Here is a 23,079-nt window from a genome sequence, read left to right on the forward strand (position 1 = left end):
ATACACTTTGCCATCTTTGCTCACTAGATTTCAACACATTCACAGCTAAGTGAAAAGTCTGCACAATTTAATGTGACATAATATAAACTGGATTTCAAGTATGCAAGCTTGGAAATTGTTCGTAGTGCAGCAAAGAGCCGAATAATTTGTTTTTCTTTTTTTGCATAGAATCTAACTTGGCAAAACATCCAATTTAATTTGAATTATAACATGTTATTCTTTTAAAATTATTCTTTTAAAACCAAACCCATTGAAATGTTGTAGCATTATCTTGTGTGTTTAATTTCTATAACTTTTCTTCCTATCTCTGTGATCACAACTTAAGATCTACATGAGAAAAGAAATGTGCTCTTTCATACATAAAGCTTGAATGTACATTCTGCAAATGCATGCAGTTTTCCTAATCATTCATGCTATAAATTTTCTAAAAATAAGAATTGATCTCAGAGATCAAATAGGCAGTGGTCAGCAAATCCCAAATAAAACTTTCAATGAAGCCTTTGTGGCGTGTAGCATAACCTGCTGATATGTACATTATCGATCTCAGGCCTTATCATTGAATGTCTTTTTTTCTTTACAAACCTTTACTTCCTTTGCTACTAGACATAGGGGTTATAATTAGGGGAAATCTTATAGTTGAGCTGATAAAGGACACTTTTAGAATTGGGCCATACATAGTGTTCAAGATTTCACTGACATTGCTTTTTTTAAAGTATATCAAGCAAATTAATCACTAAAATTTCATATGAACTTTAACATGTTAAAGCAATTTCAAAAGTATTTTTTAATATTTCTAAATCTGCACCTTTTATTAACCACTTGAGCCCCGGACCATTATGCTGCCTAAGGACCAGAGGTCTTTTTCCAATTTGGCACTGCGTCGCTTTAACTTTTAATTGCGCGGTCATGCAATGCTGTACCCAAACGAAATTTACGTCCTTTTCTTCCCACAAATAGAGCTTTCTTTTGATGGCATTTGATCACCTCTGTGGTTTTTATTTTTTGCGCTATAAACGGAAGAAGACCGAAAATTTTGAAAAAAAATGATATTTTCTACTTTTTGTTATAAAAAAAATCCAATAAACTCAATTTTAGTCATACATTTAGGCCAAAATTTATTCGGCCACATGTCTTTGGTAAAAAAAATGTCAATAAGCGTATATTTATTGGTTTGCGCAAAAGTTATAGCGTCTACAAACTAGGGTACATTTTCTGGAATTTACACAGCTTTTAGTTTATGACTGCCTATGTCATTTCTTGAGGTGCTAAAATGGCAGGGCAGTACAAAACCCCCCCAAATGACCCCATTTTGGAAAGTAGACACCCCAAGGAAATTGCTGAGAGGCATGTTGAACCCATTGAATATTTATTTTTTTTGTCCCAAGTGATTGAATAATGACAAAAAAAAAAAAAATATTTACAAAAAGTTGTCACTAAATGATATATTGCTCACACAGGCCATGGGCCTATGTGGAATTGCACCCCAAAATACATTCAGCTGCTTCTCCTGAGTATGGGGATACCACATGTGTGGGACTTTTTGGGAGCCTAGCCGCGTACTGGGCCCCGAAAACCAATCACCGCCTTCAGGATTTCTAAGGGCATAAATTTTTTATTTCACTCCTCACTACCTATCACAGTTTTGAAGCCCATAAAATGCCCAGATGGCACAAAACCCCCCCAAATGACCCCATTTTGGAAAGTAGACACCCCAAGCTATTTGCTGAGAGGCATGTTGAGTCCATGGAATACTTTCTTTTTTGACACAAGTTGCGGGAAAGTGACAATTTTTTTTTTTTTTGCACAAAGTTGTCACTAAATGATATATTTCTCACACAGGCCATGGGCATATGCGGAATTGCACCCCAAAATACATTTAGCTGCTTCTCCTGAGTATGGGGATACCACATGTGTGGGACTTTTTGGGAGCCTAGCCGCATACGGGGCCCCGAAAACCAAGCACCGCGTTCAGGATTTCTAAGGGCGTAATGTTGTGATTTCACTCCTCACTACCTATCACAGTTTTGAAGGCCATAAAATGCCAAGATGGCACAAAACCCCCCCAAATGACCCCATTTTGGAAAGTAGACACCCCAAACTATTTGCTGAGAGGCATGTTGAGTCCATGGAATATTTTATATTTTGACACAAGTTGCGGGAAAGTAACACTTTTTTTTTTTTGCACAAAGTTGTCACTAAATGATATATTGCTCAAACATGCCATGGGCATATGTGGAATTACACCCCAAAATACATTCTGCTGCTTCTCCTGAGTACGGGGATACCACATGTTTAGGACTTTTTTGGAGCCTAGCCGCGTACGGGGCCCTGAAAACCAAGCACCGCCTTCAGGATTTCTAAGGGCATAAATTTTTGATTTCACTCCTCACTTCCTATCACAGTTTTGAAGGCCATAAAATGCCAAGATGGCACAAAACCCCCCCAAATGACCCCATTTTGGAAAGTAGACACCCCAAGCTATTTGCTGAGAGGCATGTTGAGTCCATGGAATATTTTATTTTTTGACACAAGTTGCGGGAAAGTGACAATTTTTTTTTTTTTTTGCACAAAGTTGTCACTAAATGATATATTGCTCACACAGGCCATGAGCCTATGTGGAATTGCACCCCAAAATACATTCAGCTGCTTCTCCTGAGTATGGGGATACCACATGTGTGGGACTTTTTGGGAGCCTAGCCGCGTACTGGGCCCCGAAAACCAATCACCGCCTTCAGGATTTCTAAGGGCATAAATTTTTGATTTCACTCCTCACTACCTATCACAGTTTTGAAGCCCATAAAATGCCCAGATGGCACAAAACCCCCCCAAATGACCCCATTTTGGAAAGTAGACACCCCAAGCTATTTGCTGAGAGGCATGTTGAGTCCATGGAATACTTTCTTTTTTGACACAAGTTGCGGGAAAGTGACAATTTTTTTTTTTTTTGCACAAAGTTGTCACTAAATGATATATTTCTCACACAGGCCATGGGCATATGTGGAATTGCACCCCAAAATACATTCAGCTGCTTCTCCTGAGTATGGGGATACCACATGTGTGGGACTTTTTGGGAGCCTAGCTGCATACGGGGCCCCGAACACCAAGCACCGCCTTCAGGATTTCTAAGGGCGTAAAGTTGTGATTTCACTCCTCACTGCCTATCACAGTTTTGAAGGCCATAAAAAGCCCAGATGGCACAAAACCCCCCAAATGACCCCATTTTGGAAAGTAGACACCCCAAGCTATTTGCTGAGAGGCATGTTGAGTCCATGGAATATTTTATATTTTGACACAAGTTGCGGGAAAGTGACAATTTTTTTTTTTTTTTTTTTTTTGCACAAAGTTGTCACTTAATGATATATTGCTCAAACATGCCATGGGCATATGTGGAATTACACCCCAAAATATATTCTGCTGCTTCTCCTGAGTACGGGGATACCACATGTGTGGGACTTTTTGGGAGCCTAGCTGCATACAGGGCCCCGAAAACCAAGCACCGGCTTCAGGATTTCTAAGGGCGTTAAGTTGTGATTCCACTCCTCACTACCTATCACAGTTTTGAAGGCCATAAAATGCCAAGATGGCACAAAACCCCCCCAAATGACCCCATTTTGGAAAGTAGACACCCCAAGCTATTTGCTGAGAGGCATGGTGAGTATTTTGCAGCTCTCATTTGTTTTTGAAAATGAAGAAAGACAAGAAAAATGTATTTTTTTTTTTCTTTTTTCAAGTTTCGAAAGTTTGTGACAAAAAGTGAGGTCTGCAAAATACTCACTATACCTCTCAGCAAATAGCTTGGGGTGTCTATTTTCCAAAATGGGGTCATTTGGGGGGGTTGTGCCATCTGGGCATTCCATGGCCTCCGAAACTGTGCTAGGCAGTGAAGAGTGAAATCAAAAATTTACGCCCTTAGAATGCCTGAAGGCGGTGCTTGGTTTTCGGGGTCCTGTGTGCGGCTAGGCTCCCAAAAAGTCCCACACATCTGGTATCCCCATACTTAGGAGAAGCAACAGAATGTATTTTGGGGTGTAATTTCACATATTCCCATGGCATGTTTGAGCAATATATCATTTAGTGACAACTTTGTGCAAAAAAAAAAAAAAAAAAAGATTTGTCTCTTTCCCGCAACTTGTGTCACAATATAAAATATTCCATGGACTCGACATGCCTCTCAGCAAATAGCTTGGGGTGTCTACTTTCCAAAATGGGGTCATTTGGGGGGGTTTTGAACTGTCCTGGCATTTTATGCACAACATTTAGAAGCTTATGTCACACATCACCCACTCTTCTAACCACTTGAAGACAAAGCCCTTTCTGACACTTTTTGATTACATGAAAAAATATTTTTTTTTGCAAGAAAATTACTTTAAACCCCCAAACATTATATATTTTTTTTAAAGCAAATGCCCTACAGATTGAAATGGTGGGTGTTTCATATTTTTTTTTCAAACAATATTTGCGCAGCGATTTTTCAAACGCATTTTTTGGGGAAAAAACACACTTTTTTAAATTTTAATGCACTAAAACACACTATATTGCCCAAATGTTTGATGAAATAAAAAAGATGATCTTAGGCCGAGTACATGGATACCAAACATGACATGCTTTAAAATTGCGCACAAACGCGCAGCGGCGACAAAATAAATACATTTTTAAAAGCCTTTAAAAGCCTTTACAGGTTACCACTTTAGATTTACAGAGGAGGTCTACTGCTAAAATTACTGCCCTTGTTTTGTCCTTTGCGGTGATACCTCACATGCATGGTGCAATTGCTGTTTACATTTGACGCCAGACCGACGCTTGTGTTCGCCTTTGCGCGAGAGCAGGGGGAGACAGGGGTGCTTTTTTTTTTTTTTTTTTTTTTTTTTTTCTTTATTATTTTTTTGCTTTTTTATCTTATTTTTAAACTGTTCCTTTCATTTTTATTTTTTTTTTATTAATTTTATTGTTATCTCAGGGAATGTAAATATCCCCTATGATAGCAATAGGTAGTGACAGGTACTCTTTTTTTAAAAAATTGGGCTCTATTAGACCCTAGATCTCTCCTCTGCCCTCAAAGCATCTGACCACACCAAGATCGGTGTGATAAAATGCTTTCCCAATTTCCCAATGGCGCTGTTTACATTCGGCGAAATCTAAGTCATGAAATGCTCGTAGCTTCCGGTTTCTTAGGCCATAGAGATGTTTGGAGCCATTCTTGTCTCTGATCAGCTCTATGGTCAGCTGGCTGAATCACCGGCTGCATTTTCAGGTTCCCTGTTGGGACAGGAAAGCCAGAGAAAAACATGGAAGACGGTGGGGGGGGGGGCATTCCCTCCCACTGCTTGCAAAAGCAGTCTAAAGGCTAATTAGCCGCTAGGATTGCTTTTACATGAAAGCCGACCGCTGGCTGAAAAGAATGATACCAAGATGATACCTAAACCTGCAGGCATCATTCTGGTATAACCACTCAAAGTCCATAAACATACCAGTACGTTGCTGGTCCTTGTTAGGCATATATTGTAAACTTTTTTTTCATGCAGCCTGTGGGCTGAACGAAAAAAAAGATATTGATCAGTGGGTATGCCCACTATTAGAATACCTCCCTTCATCCACCCACTTCTAATGATGGGCATACATGCACCATTTATATATGCCGAAGCATGGGGGCATCCTCCCGCAAAAGGCAGGAGCAAATTGCTCCTCCACCCACTGCTGCCCCCACGCTTCGGCATATATGCTGAAGTATGTAACTGTGGTGGTGAAATCACCTCCGACAGCGCTGGAGTCACGGCTTTATATATCGTGGGAGCAAACGCTGTTGCTGTCAAGATAAATAAATCCGCGCTGCAACTGAATGACGTACCTGCTAAGCAAATGATGGTTAATAATAAAACAAAGTAACATTACAGTATAACAGTAAGACTTACCATACCTGCAAAGCAAATACAAAAAAAAAAACATAGTAAAAAATAAAACATTTAACGCAACCTGTGTCTAAAATATATATATGCCGAAGCATGGGGGCATCCTCCCGCAAAAGACAGGAGCAAATTGCTCCTCCACCCACTGCTGCCCCCACGCTTCGGCATATATGCTGAAGTATGTAACTGTGGTGGTGAAATCACCTCCGACAGCGCTGGAGTCACGGCTTTATATATCGTGGGAGCAAACGCTGTTGCTGTCAAGATAAATAAATCCGCGCTGCAACTGAATGGCGTACCTGCTAAGCAAATGATGGTTAACAATAAAACAAAGTAACATTACAGTATAACAGTAAGACTTACCATACCTGCAAAGCAAATACAAAAAAAAAAAACATAGTAAAAAATAAAACATTTAACGCAACCTGTGCCTAAAATATATATATGCCGAAGCATGGGGGCATCCTCCCGCAAAAGGCAGGAGCAAATTGCTCCTCCACCCACTGCTGCCCCCACGCTTCGGCATATATGCTGAAGTATGTAACTGTGGTGGTGAAATCACCTCCGACAGCGCTGGAGTCACGGCTTTATATATCGTGGGAGCAAACGCTGTTGCTGTCAAGATAAATAAATCCGCGCTGCAACTGAATGGCGTACCTGAAAACAATAAAATGGTTACCAACACAGTAAACGGTAAAGTATAAAAAATCTGAAAAGCAAACATGGTAAAACATAATAACAATAAAACATTGCAGAATAGAATAGAGTAAAAAAGAGCAGAACAATAGAGAGAGAATAGAGAGAACAATAAAACAACAACTATTTTTGGTTTTTTTATTTTATATTTTTTTTTGTGTTTTTATTTTTTTAAATTTTTTTTTAATTTTTTTTTTTTACACTTTTTTTTAGTAACTTTTAACTTTTGTAACTCGTTCCAGGTTTGGGTCTCTCAAAATGCAATGGCATCTTGGGAGACCCTGTGTTAGTGTGCCTAGTCTGTGCAGTGCTGAACCCTACGCTAATACTCAACTAATGTATGGTAGCGTTCAAAGCATTCACCCATGCAAAGACCAGGATTGCCAGGACAGGAGGGACAATAAGACCGGGTGTCACGCCTAAATCCGCGCTTGCTGCAGACACGACATCTTTTTTGGGGGGCTTTTTGGGTAGGGGTACTCGGGATGGCATAAAGAAAATGCCGCTCATGCAGCCGGCTTACTGCATTTGGTTGGGGAAGGTGAGGTAGAGCACCGTCTGGAAACAGAAGGGCTCTGATGATCTCTTCCTGGAATTTAAGGAAGGATCCAGTCTGTCCTGAAGCTCTGTATAGCACATGAGCGTTCAGCAAAGCCAATTAAAATAAATAAACAGACACTTTTTTGTACCAGCGTCTGGCCTTACGGGCAACTAGGTACGGCGCCAACAACTGGTCGTTGAGGTCCACCCCTCCCATATTAAGGTTGTATTCGTGGACACAGAGGGGTTTCTCCACAACACCAGTCGCCGTAGGAATTTGGGTCGTCGTGTCTGCATGAAGGGAGGTGAGAACGAAAACATTCTTCTTATCCCTCCACTTCATAGCGAGCAAATTATTATACTTCAAGCAGGCTCTCTCCCCCAGCCTAAGACGGGAATCTACAAGCCGCTGGGGAAAGCCCCGGCGATTAGGTCGCACGGTGCCACATGCTCCAATCTGCTGATCAAACAAGTGACTAAAAAGTGGCACGCTCGTATAATAATTGTCCACGTACAAGTGGTACCCCTTTCCGAATAAGGGTGACACCAAGTCCCACACTATCTTGCCAGCGCTTCCTATGTAGTCAGGGCAGTTTGTCGGCTCTACGTGACTATCTTTGCCCTCGTAAACCATAAAACTATATGTATAGCCTGTGGCCCTGTCACAGAGCTTATACATCTTGACCCCGTATCTGGCACGCTTGCTGGGAAGGTACTGTTTGAATGACAAGCGGCCAGAAAATTTAATCAGGGACTCATCAATGCAGACAACTTGATGGGGGGTAAACAAGTCTGCAAAACGTTGGTTGAAGTGGTTTACGAGGGGCCGAATTTTGTAGAGCCGATCGTATGCAGGGTCTCCACGAGGACGACAGAATTCATTGTCGTTGAAGTGCATGAACCGCAAAATCTGCTCGTATCGTGCCCTGGCCATGGAAGCAGAGAACAAGGGTGAATGGTAAATTGGGTCAGTGGACCAATATGACCGCAACTTACTCTTTTTATTCAACCCCATGAGGAGGGAAAGGCCCAGAAAGGTCTTAAATTCGGAGACCGTAATTGGTCTCCAATCTCTGGCAAGGGAGGACTGGGGATTAGCGGCGATGTGTTGACCAGCGTATAAATTGCTTTGGTCCACAATAGATCTATAGAGATCTTCGGTGAAAAACAGCGAATAAAAATCCAGTGGCGTAAAGTCAACTGTTTCCACCTGAATTCCGGGTTGGCCAGTGAAAGGGGGAAGTACGGGTGCTGCAGAAGTGGAGGGTTCCCAATTCGGATTGGCCAATGCAGCAGGAAGGGCACTATGGGCACGACGAGCCTGTCTTTGTCTTCTTGGTGGCAGCGGGACACTACTAGTGCTTGCCACCTCGCCAGCTTGAACTGCACTTATGGGACTCGCCACGTCACCACGTGATACTGCAGTGCTGGATGTACGACCAGGGTGTACTAGGCCGCTGGTGCTTGCCAGTTCACCAGAAGGAATAGCGGCGCTAGTACTTCTCTGCTCCATACGAGAGCCCTGCGGTTCTTGCACTTCAAGGACAGAAGAAGATTGGGGTCTGGTACGCCTGACCTTAGCAGGGACCACAACTCTGTCGTCAGAGCTATCTGTCATGGAGCCACTGTCCTCTACAGGTTCGTATTCTGAGCCTGAACTTGACAGATGAGTGACTTCCTCTTCACTATCTGTCATACTCAGAAACGTGTAGGCCTCTTCACTAGTGTACCTTCGATTTGCCATTTTGGGCTCTAAATTTAGGGGTACACTAGTGAGACTCACAGGCAAAAAAGCTCCTGACTGTCAGCGACTGTATAAAAACGCTACCAAAAAACTGTTAGCGATCGCAGGGATCAGGCCTGACTCTGCGAACGCTGCAGTTATGTGTGCTTAGTGTTTTGTAAGTGTCAGTTATCGATCGATACTGCACTTGGGTGGGCTGGGCAGGGCTGGGCCGAGGAGCAAAACGCAGGTGCTAGCAGGTATCTGGGCTGATCCCGCTAACACTGCGTTTCAGGGAACCCTAAACTGCTGGGGAGTATAGATCTGATCGGATCAGATATCGATCCGCTCAGATACTATAGCACTAAGGGAGGTGTATGCTGCGTGCGTGGGTTTTAGCGGTACTGGCGCTAACCTGACGCTGCCTGGGGCGACGCAGACCTAAGCTGACCCTAAAAATGTAATTTATATCACCGCCGGGCAATTAGGGGGTTAAACCTTTATAGGGTAATAAACGGCGGGTGCCCTAAAACTATAATAAACTGTAATAAACTGTAATAAACTACAAAAAACAAACTAGCTAACCAGCGTCACCCGTAACACTTATACGGTGATCGCTGGTGAAAGGGTTAACTAGGGGGCAATCAGGGGGTTAAAACCTTTAGCAGGTAGTATATGGGGGTCCCTGTCGCTATAAAACACTGACAGCGAACCTATATACTTACCTCCCTAACTAGCGTCACCTGTGTCACTAATACAGCGATCAGAAAAATGATCGCTTAGCGACACTGGTGACGGGGGGTAATCAAGGGGTTAACTTTTATTAGGGGGGGTTAGGGGGGTACCCTGGACCTAAGGGGGGGTACCCTAGACCTAAAGGGGGCTAACCTAACTGCCCTAACACTTGTAACTGACACAAACTGACACCAATGCAAAAAAAAAAAAAAAATGCTATTGGTCTCAGAGTGACAGGGGGTACAGGGGGGTGATCGGGGGGTGATCGGGGGGTGATGGGGGGTGACAAGTGTGCCTGGCGTGTTCTACTGTTAGTGTAGTGTTGTGCAGACTTACTTGATTTCTTCTCTCCTCGGCGCCGGATCAAAAAGACCGACTCGAGGAGGGATGACATCACTTCCTTTCCCTCTGTTTACCTTACAGAGGGAAAGGAAGCATTCTCATTCGCCGGGAGCGATCGGGAGGGGGTGGCCAACAATGGATGGCCTCCCCCTGACCTCTCAACGCCCGGGAACAAATGGCGACCGCCTCGGGCACCGGGGGGGGGACCGATCGGACCCCCCACCCGCGGAAGGCAAATCACGTATATATACGTGATTTTGCCTGTCCGTGCCACCTTGCCGACGTAAATCGGCGTGAGGCGGTCGTCAAGTGGTTAAACTAACACCTGGCAATCCTACCATATTAGTCTATGAAGGCACTATGCACCCCTCCCCCTTCTTACACATGGGTCAGCGTCTTTTTAGATTGTTAAAACATTAAAAAAGAAAAGTTTGTCAGTAATAATTACAGCTAGAGTTCAGAGGTTAGTAGTAAGTAACACAAAGTACAGGAATCAGGAGTAAGTAACACAGAGTTCAAAGATCAGTATTAAAAAATGCAGAGTTGAGCAGTCAATAGTTAGTAACACAGAGCCCAGATGTCAGTAGTAAGCAATACAGAGTTCAGAGGTAGTAGAGTACAGGGGTCAATATTTAGTAACACAAAGTTCAGGGGTCGGGAGTAAGTAACAGAATTCAGTGGTTAATAGTATGTAATACAGAGTGCATTTTTACATTGTAGCAAAGTGTAATTTCTTCAGTGTTGTTACATGAAAAGATATAATTAAATATTTGCAAAAATATGAGGGGTGTATTCACTTTTGTGAGATACTGTAAAGACTAAGACATGAAAAATTCCCACTGCAAAAAATAATAATTGCAAGAAAATTTTAAACCAACAAAATATACATGGTGAAGAAAGCTTCATTATACTAAAAGGCAAAAACCAAAAGAAAACAATAATAATGTGTATACCAAAAATAGTCCAGTAATAAATATATAATTTATGAAACAGTCCCACAGCGCTTCACAGAATACAAAATCACATCAGTGCTCCACGTAAAAAAATGTTGTGCTCCACCTTAAAACAAACAACTCCACATTTATAGCCACTAGCAATAATCACTGTGGGGTTAATTTTCTACAACTGGACAGTGCAAAATATGTTGCAGCTGTGCATGGTAGCTAATCAGCTTCTAACTTCATCCTTTTCAATTAAGCTTTGACAAAAAAAACTGGAAGCTGATTGGTTTCTATGCAGAGCTGCACCAGATTTTGCATGCTCCAGTTTCAGTAAATCAACCCCTGCATTTTCAATCCCCACCCCCAGGAGAAGAGAACGCAATAGCTCTGTGAGAGGGGCTCACAGTCAGTGTTGATGGGGGAATTAGGCAATTTATTTCTTGCAATCTGTCTTGCAAGAAAATTGCTCCTTCTATGGCCTGCTTTACAATGCTTAATCTACCAATAAGGGTGGAGATAATTGGTGTTTTCTGTGTTTTTTTTTTTTTTTAATTAAGGGTTTTGTAATAGAATAAACAATAATGCTTCTGTCTTGTGAACATTTTCACCAAAGATATCTCCAAAGATATTTGTGGAAGAGTAAAGTATTACTACATATGACATACAGTATGCTCTAACAAGGGATTAGACCTTTGTGATATGCATGTACATTGTATTATGCTTAGAGTGATTGGGAGATTTATGCAGAAAATGATGTATATGCTTGTATATACACTAAACAGTCTCTGAAAATCTGGAGAACTGATCCAAAAAGGTAGAGACTACTCACATATTGCATGCCTGGACCACTACTTATTTAACTTTGACACTGTTTTAAGTGGCATTTACTGAAAGTTTATGCTTTTTTTAGGTAAATACCACATAAAGGGGCTCTCCAAACCCTAGTTCTTCCTTATGACTCAAGTTCTTACAGCTGCTAATAAAGTTTTGGTACAAGTCTAAAGTGTACTGGATACTAGACATGTGCACACTGAAATATTTCGTTTTGGAATTTCGTTTTCGTCCAAAAAAATACATTTATTTAGTTACTCCCGAAATTCGTTTTTATTTATTTCAGTTTTCGTTAAAAATTGCATTCGTCCGAAAATCCTAATTAAGGTCGAATCTGTCATTGAATGCTTATGGTGTCTGTCGAATGTTCAAAGAAGATTCGACGGAGCAGCTAAACTGTGCGACGCCGTATAGTTTACCTGCTCCGTCGAATCTTCTTAGAACTTTCAACAGACACCATAAGCCAAAGTACGTGTGTACTTAGTTCTAGCTATTTTACTGCTCCTCCTCTTTGGTTACAATCAGCCAATAACATTCATCATCATCATTATTTTTATTTATCTTTCCTCCCCTACGTCGAATCTTTCCTCCCCTACGTCGAATCTTTTCTCTCTACGTCAAATCTTTTCTCCCCTACGTCGAATCTTTCCTCCCCTACGTTGAATCTTTTCTCCCCTACGTCGAATCTTTTCTCTCTACGTCGAATCTTTTCTCTCTATGTAGAATAATCTTGGACTAATAGAGTTAAGGTTAGGCACATTCGACCACAGGTTTGATGGACAGATTGTTATTGTCATCATCATGTCGAATCTCCTATCTATATCAAACTGTTGTAGCAACGAAAACGAAAATAAAGCATTTGTTTATGTCGGATCTTTCGTTTTTCGGACTCTGCACTTTCGTTATCGTTTGTTAAAACGATAACGAAAATACCTGAAATTCGGACGAAAATGCATTCGGACGAAAACGAATGCACGTCTACTGGATACTAGTCTTTGAGAAACTGGCGGCTATTGTGCAATAAATAATGCCTTAATTCCAGTTTATCTGCGACTCCTGGATTTTGGCATTCTTTCCAAGAGATTTGGACTGTAGGCTACTGGATCTATGAAATGCACTTTCAACTGTCATATGACTGAAAACTCGTGCACCCTCTCAGCCAACTCCATCCCCACCCCCTACCCCCTACTCTTTGTCTTTCTCATTTCTACTGCCTCTTTTACTTCTTCTTAACATCTTAAGATATCTCCTTTTCTACTACTTAATCTTTCAAATTTCAAACATCATATGTTTTCAGAAAGTCCATATTTTGGTACCACACTGATGTCAGCTTTATAGCTTAATCTAATGATTTCCTCATCATCCTATGCATTTTTCATCACAGATGTCCTTGGTACACTCCAGCTTAAGAGTTACTCATTGTCAGTGGTTACCACTGCCTTTTGTTTACTCTAATCCACTAGGTATTACTAGGGTTATTTTGAAAGTTCTTTGAAAACTCAATAAAAACTATTAAACAAGTAAACTTATTCGGTGGAAGTAAGATTTGGCATGCCTGAGCTGAATGCCCTTAGACCAGCAAGACTTGACTCTTGAAGATATAGAATTTTCTATGACATTTTGTTGTTGACTTTTTGTGCATAACACACTTATTTCAGAATCTTAGTCAGATTAATTACCTGACATTCCACTGTGGAATTCCCTGACACAGTCCTCTGTTTTTACTGCTGTCTAAGCCCTTATTGGAGTGATTTCGTCTTATTCCCTGTGTGGTTAGTTTTCCAAGAAGCAAAGAAAAATCATCACATTAAGAAATCAAACAGCAATGAAAACTTGAACCTCTGTCCACTTTTAGAAGCCATTCATGCTTGAATCCAAAAAAATTGTTCACAAACTTTTTAGCATCTATGTATTTAATATATATATTTTGTTTCTATATCCTTAATAAGGGCATTTCATTTCCTTGGCCTGTGTAGCACATGCATTTTTTTTTTTTTTTTTGTATAAAAATTCATAGAAGTCTCTTTGTGCTTGATCTATACACTGTTTTAAAATGTGTTAATTAACAAAGAATACTTACATTTCCAGTAACCTTTGTGAACAGCACAATTAATTGAGAACTCGTGAGCTGCTCAGTGGTGGCACCTCATTATGTAGCATCTCTTCTGGGTTTTAGTTTAACCAATTTATGTCCAGGAAAAAACAAAACATTCATGAGCAGACTGAGTTTCGAAATTTTGGTATGCACCAGTGTATCAAACATGGACTTTTGAACTGCTTTGCAACAAAAATGTATTTCATATCATTTTTAGCAAATATCAGAACTTTATTTAGTAACCTGATCTTTTCATGCTTTGAATGTATATTTTTTTTTATAAAAAGCAGAGAAATGGGCATAAATGCAAAAATAACACAGTTTTAGTTTATTTGCAATGTATTTTGCATCACTAATACCATTTCCAATATTTTCATTACATTATTTTCATTATTTTCATCTATAGATCACAATTACAGGGATCCTTATATACATAGGTTTCAATACCTAAATCACTACTGTTTGTCCAGAAATCATTTGATAGAGGCTCTGAGTTTAATAGTTGTATTCAAAGATGACTGGCTTTAAAATATAATAAAACAATTAAGGTGAACTGCTAAATAATAATAAGGAAAAAGTAAGGAAAAAAAATACTAATTGACATTTCATTCATTACTCCTTCTACTTCAGTGTAATCAGTAACTTATTAACTTACCATATATAATCTTATATATAATATTTATTTTTTAATAACTTAAAAAAAGGGTTGTTCTGTGTGTGAGAGGGAAAAGGTACAAAGTAGCAGGCTCCAGAAAAGGTTTTTGTTCCTGTGTATAAACCTACTCTGTGATCACTATCCACTTAGAGTGGTTACTAATAAAGACCCCAAGAAGTAGGGAGGAACAATGCTGTTACTCCATAACTTGGGATTTTTAATGTACATCAGGATGCAACAAAAATCATAAAGCAATGTTGTTTATTCATAAAGTACATTACACCACCCCAGAATAGGGACAGGACACCTGCAATGTTTAATGGTTACATAATGTTGAATTTTCAAAAATGCATGTTGTGATAAGGAATAAAGCGTCCTTCCTGTATTCACCATCATTGCATTTCATGGCAATGCCACTTCCTTAGGACGGGACAGCTGTTTAGTAATGACACACTAGATGTAATCAAAACAAGCATAATTAGTTATAAATTAAATCATAAAGCATTCTTCATCAATATATGGAGAATTATGTAAATCTTTTCTCACATGATCAGGCAAAGCAAGAACTGTGGAACAAGCTCCCAGGCAGACACAGGGTCCACAATGCTTATAGGCTTCTAGCATAGTACTTATGAGGGGAAACGACCAAAGGGATAAACTATGCACTAGACCAGGTATATGCAATTAGCGGACCTCCAGCTGTTGCAAAAATACACGTCCCATCATGCCTCTGCCTCTGGGTGTCATGCTTGTGGCTGTCAGAGTCTTGCTATGCCTCATGGGAATTGTAGTTCTGCAACAGCTGGAGGTCCGCTAATTGCATATCCCTGCACTAGACTATCCAGTAAGGTTTAGACAGTCTCCCTTCCAAATTACCTCTGAAGCTACTCCAAAACACACATCCAGCTAAAATTAGAAAAAAATATAAAAATAACGAACCTTCAAAAGACCAACATAAAATTATTTCCCCCCATAAACCTCTTATAAGCCCTAGGTATACCGAAGTGCACACAATATATTATCAAACTGCATGTACCATATTAAATATTAGGGCACCCCCATAGGGGGTACTACAAATAAGTAAGTAGTATAATAAGTAGCCTGACAAAACAAGTGAGTAGATATAGCTTTAGACATCACTATATTGGCTTTGCAAGAGCTTCCATTTTCCCCAAGGTTAGCTTACCCCATATCCAGAATCCATGGACTGTTTTATCCTATGAAGTATATAGCGGAGAGAGGATATTTTTACTCCTATCCAACTTACTTAGAAAAGTACATAACATGATCTATGCAAATCTCATATCCATAACATTTTAAAGAGCTGTAATAAATTACCAAAAAACCTCTCACCTGCATATGCTAACACGCTGGTAAAACAATGAGATAACATCAATACATACAGTATAGAAAAACAAAAAAATCAGAAAATAAATACAAAATAGAGGACATAAATTGGCTCCCAGGGGGCCACCCCCAGATAAACCTCCAGAGATGTGCATAATGGGCTTAATATAGAGACTGAAAACTGAGCTGGGGTGGATGCAAATAGTGCAAGAAAAGACTTAAAACTAAGCATATCATCAAGTCACATAGTTACATAGTTAGTAAGGCTGAAAACATACACCAGTCTCTCCAGTTCAACCTGTGGTGCGAGTGTGTGTGTGTGTTTATGTCAATAGTACATTGTATATCCATGTATGTTGTGATCGATAAGGTGCCCATCTAATAGTATATTGAAGTCCTGGGGGGTTATCAATTTAAGTTGATAAATCCTTAATGCTTATCATTACAAGATTTTCTTATCAAAATTGCAGCCCCTCCAATATCCTATCAAAATCCACAAAATCTAATCACAATGGTATCGTAATTATGATCGATACCAAAATGCCTTGCAATTGGTGTAGATAGTTTAACATTTTTTTAAAATAGTAAATGTGATCATTTTTCTTTGCCAGAAGGGATGTGTGGTCTTCCCAACATAGAAGGCACCACATTTACAAAACATTATGTACACCACCCCTCTAGTCTGAAAGCCCACAGAATTTTAAATGGTTAAAAAGAAGTTGGGGCTTTAAATGAAGCACCTGGGGAAAAAGGTGCCTCCATCCCTTTGTATTGCAATAAAGAGGGGTTTTTTTGAGGACTTTGAATGAGGCACATGAAAGGAATTGAATATGGAATCAAAGACATTTATTAAACAAGTATACACAGCCTTGGCACATCCAATTTTGTGAATGCTTCATGTAAATGGTTTGCTAATATAATAACCATGGCCCAATACAATACATCTATGTCACATGGTAAGAACATGACACTATACAATATATAATATCATGAGCCAATATTGCTCCATATGACAGAGGCAAAAATTCAAAACGTAAAGTGCATCATATATTACAAACATATATGTATGCATCTTGAAAAGCTTGAAGCATTTTGGGAATTGTTCCACCTCATCAGGAGTGGATGCATACGGTGTATTTGTAGAAAATATATATGTAAAACCAGTATGATCTAATATTTAACGCCAATAATGGGGAAGATGAAAAAAAGAGAAAAAGAGTAAGAGAAGCCAGGAGGAGGGAAAATATCCATCCCCCTACTTACATGTCGGCTCAGAGTATTGACACGTGGTACAGGGCGGATGAGATCTCGCATGTCTGTACCGGGAGCTGTAGTTGTGAGGACCCCCAGAATAGAGTGAGCCCACAACTCCCTAAGAGATGAGGATGTCCATGTTGTCATCGCTGGAGGTGCACAGCAATGGCTCCAAGGTTTCTATAAAATAGTAAATGTATGTAGCTATAGTGTAGTAAATGGTGAATACCATAATTGAGTAGACCCATTATAAATGGTGACTAAGACATAAGAGCAAGTGTACTGTATATGAGAGACAGTGGATACACCAAAGCCACAAGGTAGAGAGCAGAGTGCAAAGTGAGTGGCCAAGTGACATGTTTGCATGAAACCTACCATACGGTAACCCAAAAATAGGAAAGGAATGAATGGCATAAACAAAGAAAAGAACAGTGTGACTGCAAAAACCATTGTGATAAATGCAAAGCGATGAATTCGAATGATCAAGACACAGATTTGTTAATTTGGCATCGTCGTCCCTTTAAGAAAGAACAAAGAAAAAAATATATTGGGAATATGGGACTTTGTAGGTGCTTATTAAGATGAAGTTAATGTATCACAACAAAATATGATAAAATAGGATATTTTATTACAAAACAAGGGAAAAGAGAGAAAAAGACAATCACATACAAATAAACAGGGGTCATTTTCTCTATGTAATTTCTCCACATATATATTCAATTTTTCCATACATATATTCTACATGCTTCGCCTTGCGGCTTCCTCAGAAGCATGCATGGGCATTTTTCTCAAATGAATAAATATATATATTAGTTATACAGATCTCAGACTTGAAAAAGTGCATGAAATATAATGAAGCAATATGTACATACATGGGTGCATCCAAATGGGTGGCAGAAAATTCTAAACCAGCAGGCTCTAACTCCAATGCTTAGGAGATTCAGAAACCAATTTATAGTAGATGATATCACAGCGAGTCATTGGGCACCAAGGCCCTCCCGGGGAGAGACACTGACCAAACCAAATCGCCCACAGAGAGGAGTATCATTGACTGGCTTATTACCTATGAAACGATCAAAACATATTGATGTGACATATCCATAACAATGAATGTCGCTAGAAATATTTAGTTGTATCAAATTATTTGGACATTTCATAAATAGACAAAATATGTGCTTACATAGAGAATTACTGTTAAATGAACGACTGGGAGCCTATAGTGTCGAACAAAGTGCAGCTGCGAATATATGGCTGTATCCAAAGTTAAATTTCTCTACCTACAGTCCTATAGAGATAAAGAAAAGGCCCAAAATATAGTTTCCGAAAGAAAGATCAATTTATACTGTCCTACCATAAGTGTGATAGGGGAAAATTGCTTGCTTGTATGTACTTTTGGGTCCGTGTGTATGGAGACTCCTGAGCAAGGCGAGGCATTAACAAAATCGTGGATGATCCAATCTATAAATGGGCGTAAATAGTATATAGAAAAATATTACCCCCCAAGGACTGGAGTATGGCACCTCTTAAGGCAATGTAATACACTGCATTGGTAGTATATCTGGATAAAAGTAGTTGGACCTGTTTGCAGCTGTGTGGACAGTGTGGCTCCCAGGGACTCCAGCAGCTCAACCAATGCTGAATGGATCTATTTGTACTCCTCCCCATTGCGTCAGGCAGGTGCGGCGTCCAGATGCAAAACGGACACTGACAGATGACGCTGTGACAGGGGGCCACTCCCCCACCCCATCGCAGGCCCACATCGCACACCAGGAAACCAGGCAGGCGGAGATCCCACCCACGACCCGCCCACGTGGGCATGCCGAGTGCGGCGCCACGGCTGCACCCAGCACCCAGATAACCATACAAAGATTCGCAGCAAGACGGTTAAATGTCAGAACCCACCAACCAGAGCCATCTAATACCTGGACCCACAGAAATGCCCCTGTCTAAACGGGTGCTCAGCATGGCCCCCATTGGGAGACCGTGCTGCTGTGGGCCCCTGGGCATCCGTGTGGGGATCTGGTGGCAGATGGATGGATGAAAGTCCCAGGCGATTGTGCTCAAATGAGTGCTCTGTAAACAAAATTGAAATCAGATTACTGTATGATTATGAATTAGTTATCATTCTAGTGAAATGACACGAGAGTCCTGCCCTCCACGTGAATGCACCCTTACAATAAGTTGGACATTGCAGTTACAATACAATATAAACATACGTTAAATATTGCAACCAAATAATATTTTTACATTTCTAATACTAATAAAAAAAATGTTCTCAATCCTGAGAAAGAATTCCCGAAGGGGTTCAAAAAAAGAGCCCCAATTGTGGCTAGCAATCGGCTCCGAAATGACAACACAGTGTCAAGGGGGAGAGTGGTGAGAGGGCAGGGGTATTTGGAACAGGTCCAGACCTGTGGCACTGGGGTCTGGGTAAATTAAATCCACATAAATAAATTATCAGGGGCTATAGAAAGGGTTTGTAGCTGATACCCTCATTCAGGCCTGGAAATCTAGTTTCCTGTAAATGATAAATCCACTTCACTTCAAGCTGTAATAGTTGCTTATCGATTTCCCCATGATGATAGGGATGGGGTAGATACCAACATGTCTTCATTTGATCATGTGATCATTTAGTCTGTGCCAGAAGGGATGGTTAGTCTTCCCAACATAGAAGGCACCACATTTATAAAACATTATGTACATCACCCCTCTAGTTTAATATCAGACAGGATAATTTAAAGTGTGTGTGACCATTTGGCAAGGTGAATGTCGAATTTTCAAAAATAAAACCACAAAACTCACATGATCCATATCTGTGAGTACCACTAGGTGACATTTGCATACTATGCTTCCCTTTTTCCTGAAAATGACTCTTAGTGACCTTATCCTGAATAAAATATACCATTCTAAATGTTATCTTGGGGTGATCCTTCATGTACTGTACCTTTTGACAATGGGGCAATTTGTCAATAAATTCTAATAAATTCCAATATTACTCCAAAATTCCATGAATGTGCATATTTTGTTTTAATAATGTGGTAATAAGCTTTTCTGTTTCTGGCTGTACTTTTTTCTTATCTTTAAATAGTAGGCCCTATCTCGTCTTATTCCTTGCTCTATCGATGACCTTTTTAACACTGTCCGCAAATAGCCTCTATCTAGCAATCTATCACTCAACGTATCTGCTTCTTGTAGAAAATGTGTGTCATTAGAATACATTTATCTCAGTCTTAGATATTAACTGTAGGGAATATTGCCTATTAACACCCTTGGTGTGAACTTTCTGAATGTTTGTAAAATAGTATTCCCAGTGCTTTGCGATCATTTCATAGTATTCCCCCATCCTGTATTAAAATGTCAATGTGCAAGATGGTAATCTGCTTATAGTCATTCTGCATGGTAAATTTTAAATTGAATGCATTCCCACCAAGGGCAGACAAAGTCCAAAAGCTGCTGCTTCATTCCTTTCCAGAACATAATCACATCATCTATATATTGATAGCAGAATAACATGTGTGTCCAAAATTTTCCAAAAAGACTGTCCGCTCTCACCCCCAGGTATAGTTGGCATTTGATGGTACCTCTACCTGGGAGTAGTAGAACCCATCAAATATAAACACATTCTTCGTAAGAACGTGCTCCATCAAGGTAAACAAGAGCTTACTATATAGCCATTAGGCCTTTCCTTTCTCCATTAGGAAGCTCTGTACCACCTGAATCCCCAAAGCATGGGGAATGATACTGTATAATGCATCAATGTCTATGACCATCTGTAATGTCCCTGGTTACAAATAAACACATTAGTCTCTCCAGCAGCACTGTACAGCCCATTCCGGAAAATTGCAGGAATCTCTGGAACATAAACCTCCTGAGAAAGGGACCTGACCTATAGAACATTAAAAAGATCCTATCCCTTGTTTCAGTGTAGGCAGAAATGATCCCCTGTGCATTCAGGAAGATCATTAAAATTAAAATCATTTTTGTGGTCTGATCCTCCAACAGTCATCTGATGTTCATGGTTAACCAAATCCTCAAACTAAAGTACACCTCATCAGGTTTTTTCAAGGGATATGTTGAGGGGAAGTCAGCAAAGGATGTAGTCCCAGGGGGTTGGTGCGCTAAAAAAAGAAGTGCTCTTTGACAATGCAAAAAGCCATTAGACTTTTATCTGCTCAAAATAAACGTATTATTAAGTTGGTACATGTTTCTAAATGTACATCATTGTTGATTGCACAATATTAATAATGGGCATAATAAAAATTTTAGCAATAGTTCAAAAAGATTAACATTTTGTATATTGAAATTTATATTTAATTAAGATTTCCTCTAAAAGAATGGGGCAGTATGATTCCAAGAAACCCTTGTGCATATACAGCATGTTTGAAAGATAAATACTTCATAATGTTTACATGCTTCACAAAGGTGTATCAATGTCTTAACAAGTAAAATATTCATTTATTTTATCCTTGTAATCTGAAACCTTTCTATTCTTATACTTTAGCTGGCATATTTCTTGTCTTGTAAGCATTTTTGTGTTCTTTCTTAGCTCTCTTTACCTGATATATAAGAAATCCAGTTTCTGCATATTGGTTTGGGATGAAACTGAACATGTCCCAGAGGTAACTGACTAGTCCATTAAGAGAAAAGCACATGTATCCCCTCAACCTTGTAAGTCTGATGGACCTTTGATTTAGTTTCAGACAACATTAGCTCATCCTAGAGTGGTAGGAATTGATTAGCTGTGTCTGTGTTCCTACAGGCTATTTGTTTCATATCTACAATATTAACAAGTATTGTTTTCTTTCTACGATAATCAAAGTGTTTGTGATTGCCTGATAAAAAGTAGAATTAGTAAAAAAAAAGTTATTTTACAGTAATGTACAGGATTGTTCTTTTTTATGCATTTTTCTAAATACTTGCTTTAATTACTGTGATGTGTCTAATAACTTTCAGTCAATATGTTAAGTATCGGATCCAAAAAAAGAATACATAGTCACAGTTTCCTAACTGGCATAGAGATTCCCCCATGCAAGGTTATGATTTTCCTACCCTTAATACATTATGTTGATTGACAGTATGGTGCTACTAGAGCATAACAAGAGCAGTTTCTATTGAATAATGAGGGTGGAAATTTTGTGGTGATTGAGACCTACTTACATGGCTTTTTTTAGGAAGTGACAATCGTGAAATTTAGATCAGTGCATGACAGAGACTTGAAAACAGTAACTTTATATTTTTAATAACGATGCTAAGGTTTTCTAACATGACAGGGTCATGTGATATGGCTATAATGCATACAAATAGTATTTTAAAATTGTTTCTAAAAAGTATGAAAAGTCTTTTGAGTGTAGTCATTTGCTAGAAACTATCAACCTGCCACTAGCTATGTTTTAACCATCCAACCGTTTACACACCCAACGAGCTATGGGTACATTTGCATTACAAAAGTCAGCTAAATAATTCCATTATAACAGTGAAAATGTTGCTCTAGAACTTATCTTATCCTTCTGCTTTTCTGAGCCACCATTACTGTTCTCACCATTTGTAGCTCAAGGTATTGGATTACTGGCATCTGATAAAGATGTATGATAAAGGTTCCAAGCGGACTGATTGTAGGATTTTTAGCCAAGGACTGTTGTTTTTCTCTAAAGAAAAGATGGCATTGGAGCAGTCCTACTGTCCTAGTAACTCTTTTCGTCTTTGCCTAAAATATTCACAATCAGGTGATTTAAGCGTGCGTGTTTATGTAACGATTTCTCGCGATAAAGGATACCTACCTGTCCACTCTGCAATAGGAATATTTGCTGAGCAAATATCCATACACAATAAAGCAAAATTAGTATATTCAAAACATTTGTGTCTTTTTACAACATAATATAGAATACAATGTTCGGGCTACACTAATTACTACATGCTCATTATTTAACACTGTTGTAAGAAAGTGTCAGAAGGCAGGCTGGGGCATTGACTAAAAGTCATGCTTGTGCTCTGCATTCACTACTATATGTACAAGGTCT

The 23,079-nt window shown here is 39.6% G+C and overlaps 1 protein-coding gene across 2 annotated transcripts in view; it reads left to right on the plus strand.

The window, feature by feature from the left end:
* The window catches only part of NRG3 (neuregulin 3), a 1,498,269-nt gene that overhangs the window by 604,352 nt on the left and 870,838 nt on the right, over positions 1–23,079 (plus strand). The gene's annotated exons all lie outside the window — the stretch shown is intronic.

This window comes from Aquarana catesbeiana, linkage group LG08, assembly GCF_042186555.1.
Source record: "Aquarana catesbeiana isolate 2022-GZ linkage group LG08, ASM4218655v1, whole genome shotgun sequence".
Lineage (NCBI taxonomy): Eukaryota > Metazoa > Chordata > Amphibia > Anura > Ranidae > Aquarana > Aquarana catesbeiana.